We start from the raw sequence: 13,285 nt of genomic DNA on the forward strand, positions 1-13,285 counted from the left end.
TTTTTGCTTTAAAATGAATGTTTTAACTCAAAATGTATCTTTTACACTTTTTTAAGATGGATCAATTTTTGTAGAGAAAATTTCTTCTTTGGCTTGATGGTTCAACAATTTAGATAACCTTTTATTTATGTCTTGAGTGAAAAACTTTATTGATTGAAAATTCGTCTTTTTGGTTTTAAACTTCTTTTATTTTTGTAAAAATTTAATCTTTTTTTTTATTGAAAATGGAGTTGTCGGTTGCCCTTCCTAATTCTGATAGGAATTACTAGTCTATGACAAATCTGCCAAGTGTCAAAACCCCCGCAAATGAGCGATGAGTAACCTGAAAAAGCTCCCACCAATCAGAGCACAAGTTAAAAAATTTGCTGTTTAAAAATTACAAGAAACACAATTTAAAAAGATACACTATCCCCACCCTACGAAATTTTGCACAACTCGCGTTCCGATTGGTGGGAGCTTTTTCAGGTTACCCATCGCTCATTTGTGTTACGGTTTGTTACGTAATTTAAGTATGGTCCCTAAGGCTTGAACTTGTTTCGTCGGGAGTGGGAAGGCCCCTGGAAGCTTAAAAAAAGTCGAATTTTAATTTTTAAAGACTATATCCATATGTAGAATTTTATTGCGCATCTTTTTCCCCAAAGACAAAAAATTGTAGATTCTTTAGTTTTATAATTAAAGCCAAAAAACTGGCTTTTTTTTGAAAAAGTCAACTTTAATTCGTTTTTCACTAAAATTTTCAGGGAATGTAATTAGAAATATCTTTTGACTAATAGAGCAAAAGGAATTCAAAACTTCATTTCAAAAAATTGTTGTTAATTTTTTTCTGATGCGTGGCGCTTATCTTCTCTAACTTCTAGCGTTTCGTTTATCGAGCGAATTTTGAGTAGCAAAAGACTTCCTGGGAGAAAGTAGTGAACAATCGTACAAAGAAGTTTTCTGGAAAATTTTAGCCCAATCGAATTGATATTCAAGAAATTATTAACGTCTCAAGTCGATAGCGGCTAGGCGACTCACGCGCGGGCTGTAGCGAGTCTCAGATCCGATTTATAATACAGTTCACCGGCGCCAGAAATAAAAATTAAACAAGTAACCAGGTAGTATTAAAGTATTATGCATAAATAAATAATAGTGCATAATGTAAACTAATTTATTTATTTAATATTATGTCAAAATTTGCTGAATTAAGAATCCGTTGAATCTCAACTATTAGATGTTTGTTTTGTTTTACTTTCGTACAGTTTATCTCAAAAATAGAACCATTCTCTTGTACATAATATTAAATGAATAAATTAATTTACATTATGTATTATTTATCTATGCATAATACTTTGATATTACCTGGTTACTTGATTAGTTTTTATTTTTGGCGCCGGGGAACTGTATTATGAATCGGATCTGAAACTCTCGCTACAGTCCGCGCGCGAGTCGCCTAGCCGTTATCGAATTAAAACTTCAATAATTTCTTTAATATAAATTCGATTAGGCTAAAATTTTCCAGAAAACTTATTTGTAATGTTTCTTACAACTTTCTCGCTGGAAGTTTTTTGCTGCTCAAAATTCGCTCGATAAACGAAACGCTGGAAGGTAGTGAAGTCCGATAAGCGCCACGCACCAGAAAAAAATGTACAACAATTTTTGTTAAATAAATTTTTTACTTACTTTTGCTCTATCAGTCGAAGGACGTTTCGAACTACATTGACTAAACATTTTATTAAAAAATTTTAAAAACTGGCGGACTGAGCACGAGTTGAAGTGAAAAACGAATTAAAATTCTGTTTTACAATAAAAGCCAGTTTTTTGGCTTTAATTAGAAAACTAAAAAAGCTCAAACTTCTCGCATAGGGGGAAAAAGATGCGCAATGAAATGCTACATCTAGATATAGTCTTTAAAAATTAATCTTCGAAAATTACTTTGAAAGCTTCCAAGGAGCCTTCCAACTCCCGGCGAAATGAGTTTATGTGCCTTTATTCGATCCGGCAGCTCAATTTTGAATAATTTCTCCTATCTAGGGAATTTATGGGTGTCCCAATTTACCCCACATGTCCGAAGCTATCCCATTTGACGCTAAGAATTTTAGGTTTTCCTAATTTCTTTTAGAACAATACCATTTCGCCTGATTGGAGTGGAACAGTCTCTTGTCTTGGACAAGGAGGATGGTATCCATCAGGTGTTTTCCAAAATCTGGACAGCAATTGTGGCTTCAACAAAACTGAAACAATAGAGAGTATAGATTATCTGAACGCCCACATTGCCGACGCTTTGAATGAACCTGCGAAACCTGTTCAAGGACCACCTTGTGATGGAAAAAGATGTCTTTTTGGAAAATGTGTCCCTTGGGATAAGGTTTGCGACGGATTATTGGATTGTCCGGATGCTGCTGATGAAATGCCGGAAACGTGCCAGGAACAGAGGCAACGTTGTGAGACTCACAATATTGGATGCAGTAAGTTTTTTTATTTATTTATTTTCGATTTAAACAAACTTTTGCCCATAATTGAAAAGCCAAAGAAAAAAAAATTATTCATCTGTTTGAGATGATTCCTCAATAATTGAACTGATGATTTATTTCAGACACCATCTTACTTTTCTTAGATTATCGAATGATTGAACCTACTAACAATATTCAGTGATTTGAAAGTATTTAGGGAATCTGAAAAATTTAGATTGCTCTAAATATAAAAATCTTAATTTTAAAGAAAAAGAAACGAACATTGTTTTTTTTTATGTCCAGAAATGAGAAGGTAACAGAATCTTCTTCTGCTCAAAATTATAGAGCTTTCTTAATAAACAAAAAATAATAAATTTGCCAACATTTTGTTACGAATTTTACAAAAAATTATGAGCACAATTATTTTCACTTTTTTACAGTAATTTTAATATTTATTTGATGTTTAAAAAAGCATTTGAAAAAATACATTTCCAAAATAATCCCGGACTATCCATCAAGATAGAATTAAATTCAAATAATAGAATTTGGTTCCAATTTTCTACGAGGCGACATTCACCAAGTTTTCTGGACATATTTTTCACATAAATGTATTAAATTATTATATTTTTTTATTAATATTTTATTTTTAAAAATAAAAATAAAGAAAAAGGGAGAAATCTGAAATTTACAGGGTGTTCAAATTAGTTCTGACTCGAATTATACCCTTAATTTGACTTTTGTCCTACAATTTTTCTTTAGATATAAAAATTTGATTGAATTTTGTACATTTTCGCTAATCATGAACAGCGGCTGATAAACCTTTTTTGGTTTAGAATTCAACTACTGCGTTGAAAGTGGAACTAATCTATTAAAAATTCATTTCTTTGTTGAAGAATAATTTTAGCTGAAAGTCTCTTTTGTGAATTAAAATTAAACTATTTTCTTGAAAAATTTATTTATTTTTCTTAAATGAAAATTTAACTATTCTATTTGATTAAAATGTTCTGTGTTTTTCTGAAAATTTTTATTTTTTGGTAGAATATTTTTCTTCTTTGTGACAGTTTCACTTTTTTCCTTAAAAATTCAAGTATGCGGTTCAACATTCCATTAAAAATGAAAATATTTGGTTCAAAATTCATGTATTTTTTTAAAAACTATTCTTTTTGTTAGAAAATTTATTTCTTTAGTTGACAATTATTTTCTTTGATTGAAAGTCAACTTATTATTTAAAAAATTAACCATTTTTTATCGACATTTTTTTTGGATTGAAATTAAATCTTTTTGGTAGAAAATTAATTTACTCGATTGCAAATTTATTTTATTTGCCTAAAAACTTACTTGTGCAAATGAAAATTAAAGCATTCTATTTTCGTTGAAATTTGATCTTTTTAGTTAAAATTCACCTTTTCTGTTAAAAATTGGTCTTTTTTTGGTAGATAATTAACCTTTTTGTTTAAAAATAAATATTTTATGGTTTAAAATTAATTTCATTCTATTAAAAAAAAATTTTTTGTACAAATTTAATTGTTTCATTTTTCATCCAATACTTTTTTTATATGTATTTAGTCTTTTTTGTTGAAAATTTATTTGTTTGGTTAATAATATAACTATTTGGTTAGAAATGTATTTTACTCGCTTAAGAACTTATTTCTTTAACTGAAGACTAAACTATTATATTTTTTGTTGAAGATTTACCTTTTTCAGTTAAGAATTCATTTCTTTTGTAGAAAATTTGCTTCATTGGTGGAGATTTAAACTTTTTGGATAAAAATTCATTTCTTTGTTTGAAAATTAGTTTGTTTTTATTGAAAATTAATTTTTTTCACTAAAAATTTAACTATTTCATTTTTGGTCGAAAATTTATTTTTTTAATTCAAAAACTTATTTTTTAACTGAAAATAAAACTATTAAATTTTTGTTGCAAATGTATCTTTTCCAGTTAAAAATGTAAAATTTCGTTTTTTTTCTAAAAATTTAACTGATGCATTTTTCGCCGAATATTTTTTTATATCTATTAAATCTTTTCGTTTGAAAAATTATCTGTTTGGTTAATAATTTAACTATTTCTTTAAAAATTTATTTTATTGCCTCAGGAACTTATTTCTCTAACTGAAAATCAAACCATTTTATTTTTTGTTGGAGATTTACCTTTTTCAGTTAAGAATTCATCTATTTCGTTAAAATATTTCTTCGCTCGTAGAAAATTAAACTTTTTGATTGAACATTCATTTCTTTGGTTGAAAATTAGTTTTTTTAAGAATTAGTTTTTTAACTATAAATTTAACTATTTCCTTGAAAAATTGTTTTATTACCTCAAAAACTTATTTCGTAATTGAAGATAAAACTATTCTATTTTTCGTTGAAAATTTATTTTATTTGGTAAAAAATAAATTTTTCTAACTTAAAATTAAACTATTCTATTTTTTGTTGAAAATGTATTTATTTGTTTATCAGGAAATTCTTCTACTGCGTTGAAAATCCAACTATTTGGTTATAAAATTATCTTTATGATGGAAGACGCATCATTTTAGTTAAACTTTGATTTCTTTGGTTAAGAATTTAACAAATTTTACTGAAAATTAAATTTTTATATTGAAAATGATTTTTTTCATTAAAAATGTGGCTGTTTCAGTTATGCTACAAAATTGATCATTTTCAGGTGAAAATTTATTTATTTAGTTTAATAATTTAAACTTTTTTTCAATTTACTTATTAAACTTTATTAAAATTTATTGTGTGTATCTATATTTATAATTTTTAAACTGATAGAACATTGTGCGCGCTAAGGCGCGCACTAATTTTAGTTGAAATTTGTTTTTCATAACAAATTTATAAACTTTGTGTACATTTGGTTGAAAATTCATGTATTTTATTTGAAAAAATTTTTTGTTGTATAAACTTATTCTTTTTTGTTTAAAAATACTTTTTTTTAAATTAAAAATTCATAAATTTGGTGAAAAATTATCCTTTTTCGGCAGAAACTGTTTTTAATAATTAAAAATAAATTTTTCATTAATTGAAATTTTTTGTATTAATTAAAAACTAGTTTTTTATATACCCTTTTTACGAAAAATTTTTTATAGACATTTAATCTTTTTAGTTGAAAATTCATCTGTTTCGTTAAAAATTGAACTATTACGTTGAAAGTTTATTTTATTTGCTCAAAAACTAATTTTTCTAACTAAAAATTAAAATATTATATTCGTTTATATTTTTTTTAGTTGAAAAAATCTATTTCGTTGAAAATTTCTCTTTCTTGATATAAAATCAAACTATTTGGTCAAAAATTCTTTTGAAATAAAAAAATTTAGTTTAAATTTATATATTTTGTTACAAATTATTCTTTATGGTAAGAAACTATTTTTTTTATTGAAAACTAATTGTTCTAACTAAAAACTTCATTTCTATAGTATTTTTCGTCGAATTTTGTTTTGATACACATTTGAACCTTTTTAGTTGAAAATTCATCTATTTGATTAATAATTTAAATAATTTGTTGGAAATTAATTTTAATTTGTTTAAAACTTATTTCTATAACTTAAATTTTAACTATTCTATTTCAACTTAAAAATTTATCTTTTATAGTTGAAACGTCATATAGTTTATTTAAAATGTCTCTATTTGGTAAGATATAACCTTTTTAGTGAAAAATTCATTTATTAGGTTAAATTTTTTATTAATAATTAAAATATGTTTGGTTGAAAATTCATGTATTTTGTTAAAAATGATTTTTCTTGGTAGAAAATTAATCCGTTTGGTTGAAATTTTATCTTTTTGGTTCAATACATTTTTTTCTTTTAAATTGAAAATTAAAATTTTTAAGTAAAAATGTAACTATAAGTTTTCATCGAAATTTAGTCTTTTTTGGATATACATTTAATATTTTTGGCTTGAAAATTCATCAAATTCAACTATTTTGTTGAAAATGTACTTTTTTTGGTTAAAAACTTATTTCTCTAACTTAAATTTATATATTCTTGTTTGGGTTAACATTTTTTTTTAGTTGAAAAATCATCTGTTTTGTGAAAAATCTGTCTTTTTTGGTACAGAATTAACCTTTTTAATTGAGAAATCAACTATCAGGTTTAAAATTCCATTAAAAATTAAAGTATTCGGCTAAAACTTATTCTTTTGTTTTTGAAAACTAATCTTTTTGGTTGAAATTTCATTTTTTCGTTACAGGTTAGTTTAAAAATTTTGTTAATCAATTCTTTTAAACTAAAAATATAACTATTCAAATTTTTCGTCGAAATTTAACCTTTTTTGATTAACATTTAATATTTTTGTTTGAAAGTTCATCTATTTGGATGAAAATTGATCTTTTTTGTTGAATTTAACCTCTCGGTTAAAAATTTAAACATTTGGTTAACAACAAATTTTATTCATGGCGCATCATTTTAGTTAAAAGCTTATTTCTTCGGTTGCAAAATTAAATATTTTTTTAAATCATTTCTTTCATTAAAAATAATTTTTTTCACTAAAATTGTAGCTATTTCATCTTTGCTTGAAAATTGATCTTGTTCAGTTGAAACTTCACTCATTTTGTTGAAAAATTGTCTTTTTTTAGTTCAAAATTTAATTACTTTGGTAGAAAATGCTTATTTTTGGGTTGTTAATTCAAGTTTTTTTCCAAAAATTCATCCTTATTAATTGAAGAATTGTCCTTTTTTGTGTAAATATTAACTATGACATTTTTGGTTTAGAATTGATTTATTTTTTTATCAAAGATTCATTAGATTGATTAACAATATAACTATTTTGTTGAAAATTCCCTGTTTCTTAGTTTAAAATTAATTACTTTAACTAAATATGTAATAATAAAATTTTAAGTTAATAAATCTTAATCAAATGAGAGTCAATCCGTCATTTTACACCTTTTTTATTGAAAGATTATTGAATCTAAAACAAACAATTAAAAAACAAAATTGTGACTAACAAATGTTATGCTGCGAACAGAAACAACTTCATACTGCGAACACTTGTTGATTATTATTATTATTTATTATTATTTAATAAACTTGGATTTATGCATAATTTCGAGTCGAAAATATTTTTTTTAGTCTATCTGTAATGTATTTTTTTTGTAAAGAATGTAGCAAACAAGAAATGCGTTGCGGAAATGGCAAATGTATTCCGAAAGAAAAATTCTGCAATGGAAATCCTGATTGTCAGGATGGAAGTGATGAGCCTGCAGTCTGCAATTGTGCAGCATATTTGAAACTCACAGCACCACACAAAATTTGTGATAACAAGAGAGATTGTTTAGACAAAAGTGACGAGCTTCCCAGTTTTTGTCGTTGCAAGGATGGAAGTTTCCATTGTCAAAGGTAAGAGCTTTATAAAAAAAAATTTTTTTGGAATGAATAAACAGCAAAATTCTTATATTTTTATTTTATTTTAAATTTCTTTGATTTAAAACACAAAGGAATAGACAAAAACATCATATTTTCAATTTTTAAACTCAGACAAAATGTGCTTTAGTATGCAAGTATTAGGGTTTAGTGTAAAATACAAATTTCAGAAAACAAGAGACCTTGAGGTTTTTTTTTAGTTTTTAGATAAAAAGCTACTTCTTAGAATTTTCTGATTAATTTTTTTGAAAACCTTTTAATATTTGTTCACAATCTTTGTTTTCGTTTCATTTTTCCATAGGCAAAATGGAAAGGAATATTGCATTTCAAAAGATATGACATGCGATTCTGAAAACGATTGTCCTGGTGGAGAAGATGAGATGCATTGCAAAGCAATTCAAGGATCTTTACAAGACCGGTAAGTAACATTTAAAAATACTTGAAAAATAAGAATTCGCAGCGATTAAAATTGGGTCTATTTTTTCAATTTCATGAATGATTAAAAAAATTGCTCAATTTTGAACTGAACTGTACGAAGTGAATATCCGAAATTTCGAAGCCTATGCTGAGGGCTTCAATTTCAAAAACTTTCCGGAAAACGGGAAGACACTTGCTCTCTCTCCAATGATAATACAGATTTATTATTTTTTAATGAAAGTTGTATTGACCTGATCAATGATAATTTTCTAAACCTCTGCTTTTAGTAGTAAATATTTTTTTTCAATACAGAAATGGAACAGGTGAAGTAATAAAAAGAACGTTTGGTGTTTGGCATTCGGAGTGTTATTCTTCGCCAATAACTTCACAAGCAGATGCAGCTACAGTCTGCCAATCAATGGGCTTTCCAACCGGATTTTTAGTTAATCAATCTGCATATCCATACAGAAAACCAGTGGTACCAGAGCGCGATGAATTTTATGTTGTTAGGATTAATGAAAAAACTTGGATTCCGTTGCGCGAAGATAAACCGTTAGTCACCTTAGTAGCAGCTTCAGAACCATGTCATAGACTTTTCGTAAATTGTGTTTAAATCATTTAAACCATTTTTCAAATTGCTCATTTGCAATGATCCATTCATATAGTATTATAAACTTATTATTTTTATAAAATAAATACTAGGAATGAGTTTGCGGTCTATGCTTACTTGCCCAAAGCTTGGTGCCATCTTCATATACGTGCCATCGAATTTTTGTAAATTGTGTTCAAATTATTGAAACTTTTAACATTTACTCATTTGCAATAATCCATTCATATAGTATTATAGATTTATTATTATTTTTATAAAATAATTATTAGGAATAAGTATTCTTGTACTATGTTACAAATAAATAATAAGATTTTTGAAATCAAAAAGTTCTGCATTTGTTTTTAGTTTATACCACTTTAACAAAACAAAATGAAAACAATTTTAAGAAAAATGCTATAATAATGAGAGATAATCTTACATAAACATTTTTTTAGGGTAACTTCCAGGATAATAAGAGATAATATTACTCTTTTTCTATATAAACTGCGGTTTATGATTAATTGATTGGTGCCACCTTTACAATAGTTTCATCGACTTTTCGTAAATGATGTTTAAATTATTGAAACTATTAAAATTTATTAATTTTCTAATATATACGCATATAGTATTATAAATTCATCATTATGATATTTTCATAAAATAATTATTAGGAACTAAGTATTCCTGCACTATGATACTAATAAAAGAAAAAGGAGTTTAAATAACAAGGTTCCAGCTATGATTAGGAATAAGTATTCTTGTACTTTGTTACAAATAAATTTTAAAAAAGTTATGAAATCAAAAGGTTTCCCATATGTTTTTTAGCTTAGGGCATTAAAAAAAAAACAATTTTGAGGAAACTGCAATGATAATGAAAGATAATCTTACTGAATAATTCTCTATCATGCTTGCGGTTTATGCTTAATTGCATGGTACGACTTTTGCAAAATATCTTCGACTTTTCGTAAATTGTGTTCATATTATTCAAACAATTTAAATTTACACATTTTCAACAGTTAATTAATATAGAATTATAAATTTATTATTATTATTTTTATAAAATAATAATGAAGGGTAAACATTGTTAGGCTTTGTTGTGAATCAAGAAAGAGGACATTAAGTCAAAAGGTTCCAGGTGTATTTTTTTAGGTTTTAAACCATTCAACAAAAAATAATTTTGAGAAAACTGTCATGATATTGAAAGATAATCTCACTTAATCATTTTCTATAATACATGCGGTCTATGCTTCACTGATTAGTGCCACCTTCACGAAAAATTTCATTAACTTTTCGTAAATCATGTTTAAATTATTAATACTATTAAAATAAAAAATAAAAAAGACTTGAAATAAAAAGGTGCCCTATATGTTTTTTTAGCTTATAAAATTTCAACAAAAAACAATGTTGAGTAAAGTGTAATGATTAGAGAATGTCACCTTATCATTTTCTATCAAGCTGCGGTTTATGCTTATTTGCTTGGTACCACCTTCACAAAATGTCATCGAGTTTTGTAAAAAAATGGGGTTAATATTATTCAGACTATTTAAATTTACAAATTTGTAACAGTCTATGCATTTAATATTATAGTTTTATTATGATTATCATAAAATAATTAGTCGAAGTGAGCACTTATGGACTTACTTGCCAATCAAGCAAAAGAATTTTAAATCAAAAGGCCCCAGATACATTTTTTTAGTTTTTTGGAAATTTGAGCAAAAAATAATTAAGATAAAACTGTCTTGATAATAAGAGAAAACCTCATTGAATCATTTTCTATAAAGTCTATGCTTAACTGATTGGTGCTACATTTACAATAATTTCATTAATTTTTCGTAAATTACTTGATTTTTAAACTATAACGGAACAATTTAAAAAAAATTGTTAGTGAAAATGTTCAACAATTTAGTTGTGAATTATCTTTTGTTACAGCTCCTTGTTGCGGACTCAACTATTTTGCTTAAAATTTGTCTTTTTTTGCATTCGACTACTTGGTTAAATATTAAACTAATTGAGTAAAAATGGATATTTTTTGTGTTGAAGATTCATCATTTTAGTTGAAAATTTTATTCTTTTGTTGAAAATTCTTCCTTTCTTTGGTTAAAAATTAATCTTTTTTGTTGCACCTTTCTCTAATTGTTTTAAGGTTGAACGATATTTTACAAATAAATTTTTTTGGTTGAAGATTCATTATTTTAGTTAAAAATTTATCTCTGGTTAAAAACTTTAAAATTTTCTTGAAATGCATTTTTTTGTTCAATTCAGCTGTTGTTGTTTCAAAACAATCATATTTTTTAGTTTTTGGTTGAAAATTTATCTACGTATTAAAAATTTTAACTATTTTGTTAAAATGTTATGTTTTTGGATGGAAAAGTAACTATTTGGTTGCAAATTCGTTAATTTTTTCAAACTGAAAATTAAACTTTTTCATTTTCAGTGAAAACGGTTTTGTTAAAAATTTGGCTTTTTAATGAATGATTAGAATTTACAACCGAATAGTTAACTTTTAACTGAAAAGTTAAATTTTCAACATACAAATATACATTTTAAACTGAATGGCCATATTTTCAAACAAAAAAGATTAATCTTTAACCAAAAATGGTTGCTTTAAAAAAAAAAGAATTCTCAATGAAAACGCAGTGGTGGACATCTTAAGACAAAAAGAAAAGATTTTGAACAAAATATTCAAATTTTTAACCAGAGTTGAATTTTTGAACCAGTATGTAAATTTTTAACAAAGTAGTTGAATTTTTAACCTGCAAATATGGATTTTCGATAGAAAATGTAATATTTGATATTTCTACGAATGCAGATGCTTCCAAGAGATCCATGGTAAAAATAACGAAACGAATTTTCAATCATAAAGATTAATTTTCTATAAGAGATTCGAATTTAAACCAAAAGTATCGAAGTTAATTTTTCACACAAAAAATTAATTTATTTCTGAAAAAAAGATTTTTCAAAAAAATAGTAAATTTTTTAACCAAACAGATGAATTTTTAACTAAAATTATGAATTTTTCAACAAGAAAGACGAATTTTAATCAAATAAAGAATTGTCAGTTAGGAAATAAAAAATTTGTTCCACTTCTTAAAGTTTTAAGTCAAAAGACTATTTTTCTGTCAAACAGTTATGACACAGTGTTATTTTTAAAACAAAATTTAATTAATTTTAATGTAATTTGAAATATAATAATTATTAATTTAATTTTATAGAAAATATTTATCTTTTTCATAAACTTTAATGTGAAAAGTCCAGGGGAAAGTGGGGGACTTAATTAAGCCCGATATTCGACAATTAGCAGAAATTTGCGTTCAATAATTGATTTTTTTTTCAACTTTGTAAGGATTTATCTACTCTTTCAATTAAAATTCGAACACTCATGTAGAAATTTAAATGGGGATCTAGTCTGGTTCCCGAACATTCGACCCCACTTAAAATCGGGGGCTAGCCGGGTCATCTGGCTAGCCCCCGACCAGTAGCGTCACAGTAGATTAGTCGGGGGCTAGCCAGATGACCCGACTTATCCTATTCGGGGCTTGTTCGGGCACCAGTAGGGGTCATATGATAATACATCCGCGTATAATATCAACCAAACTCCTAACAAATTTGTGGAACATCCCCTAAAAGTTTGTCAAAATACTTATTATTTACGGAAATCTCCATTAAGTTTTTTGAAATATTTAAAAGTGCTCAAATTTACCCAATATTAAAAATGCATACATTTATATAACTAAACTTCCCCAAAATTTGTGGAATATTAATTTTAAAAAAGAACTTCAGTTGGAAGGCAGTAATGGAAGAGCTTCGCTCTGAAGGAAACGCCGTGTTGCTCACTGTAGTCTCTGCTCCAGGTAATTATGCTTCGAATCTTCGATACGTGTGGACTGCTGTCTTAAACACTCGACGCGTCATTTCTGTTGCGCGAGAGGCGGCACGTCGCGCCCTTGCGGATTTTCTTTAAAGCTACCAGTCCAGAACCACAAGACTCAAATGAAGGTGGTAACGAAATATGAACTGTACCGTGCTTAATAATTCAATATTAGTATACTGCTCCTCACTGATTAATCAGAAACTTTTTCTCTTTCCAATTTCAACTACATGAAGGATTAGACTGTATTTACATATGGCAAACCTTTCAGATCAATTTAAAAATAAGCATCTGTACAAATTTAGAGTCTTGAGACTTTCGAAAGACTTTTCACCTACATCTATATGTATCTTTTTCAATATGAATTTTCTTAAAATTCCATACAGAGGTATTTATAAATAAACCTAGAAATTCGAAATTTTCTAAAAAATACTACAAAAAAATAAGATTACGTCTTTTTGAAGATTTGGATCGTTCTTCTATAAAAAACTGATTTTCGTACAAAATTATTATCTTAATATTGATATATTAAGTATATTGATTATGAATTTAACATTAATCAATCTTTTCTCCAAAAAACGGTGTAAAATTCTTGTTAAATATATTCTTAGTTTTTTAGAATAAAAAAAAT

This window comes from Belonocnema kinseyi, chromosome 8 (genome assembly GCF_010883055.1).
Source record: "Belonocnema kinseyi isolate 2016_QV_RU_SX_M_011 chromosome 8, B_treatae_v1, whole genome shotgun sequence".
Lineage (NCBI taxonomy): Eukaryota > Metazoa > Arthropoda > Insecta > Hymenoptera > Cynipidae > Belonocnema > Belonocnema kinseyi.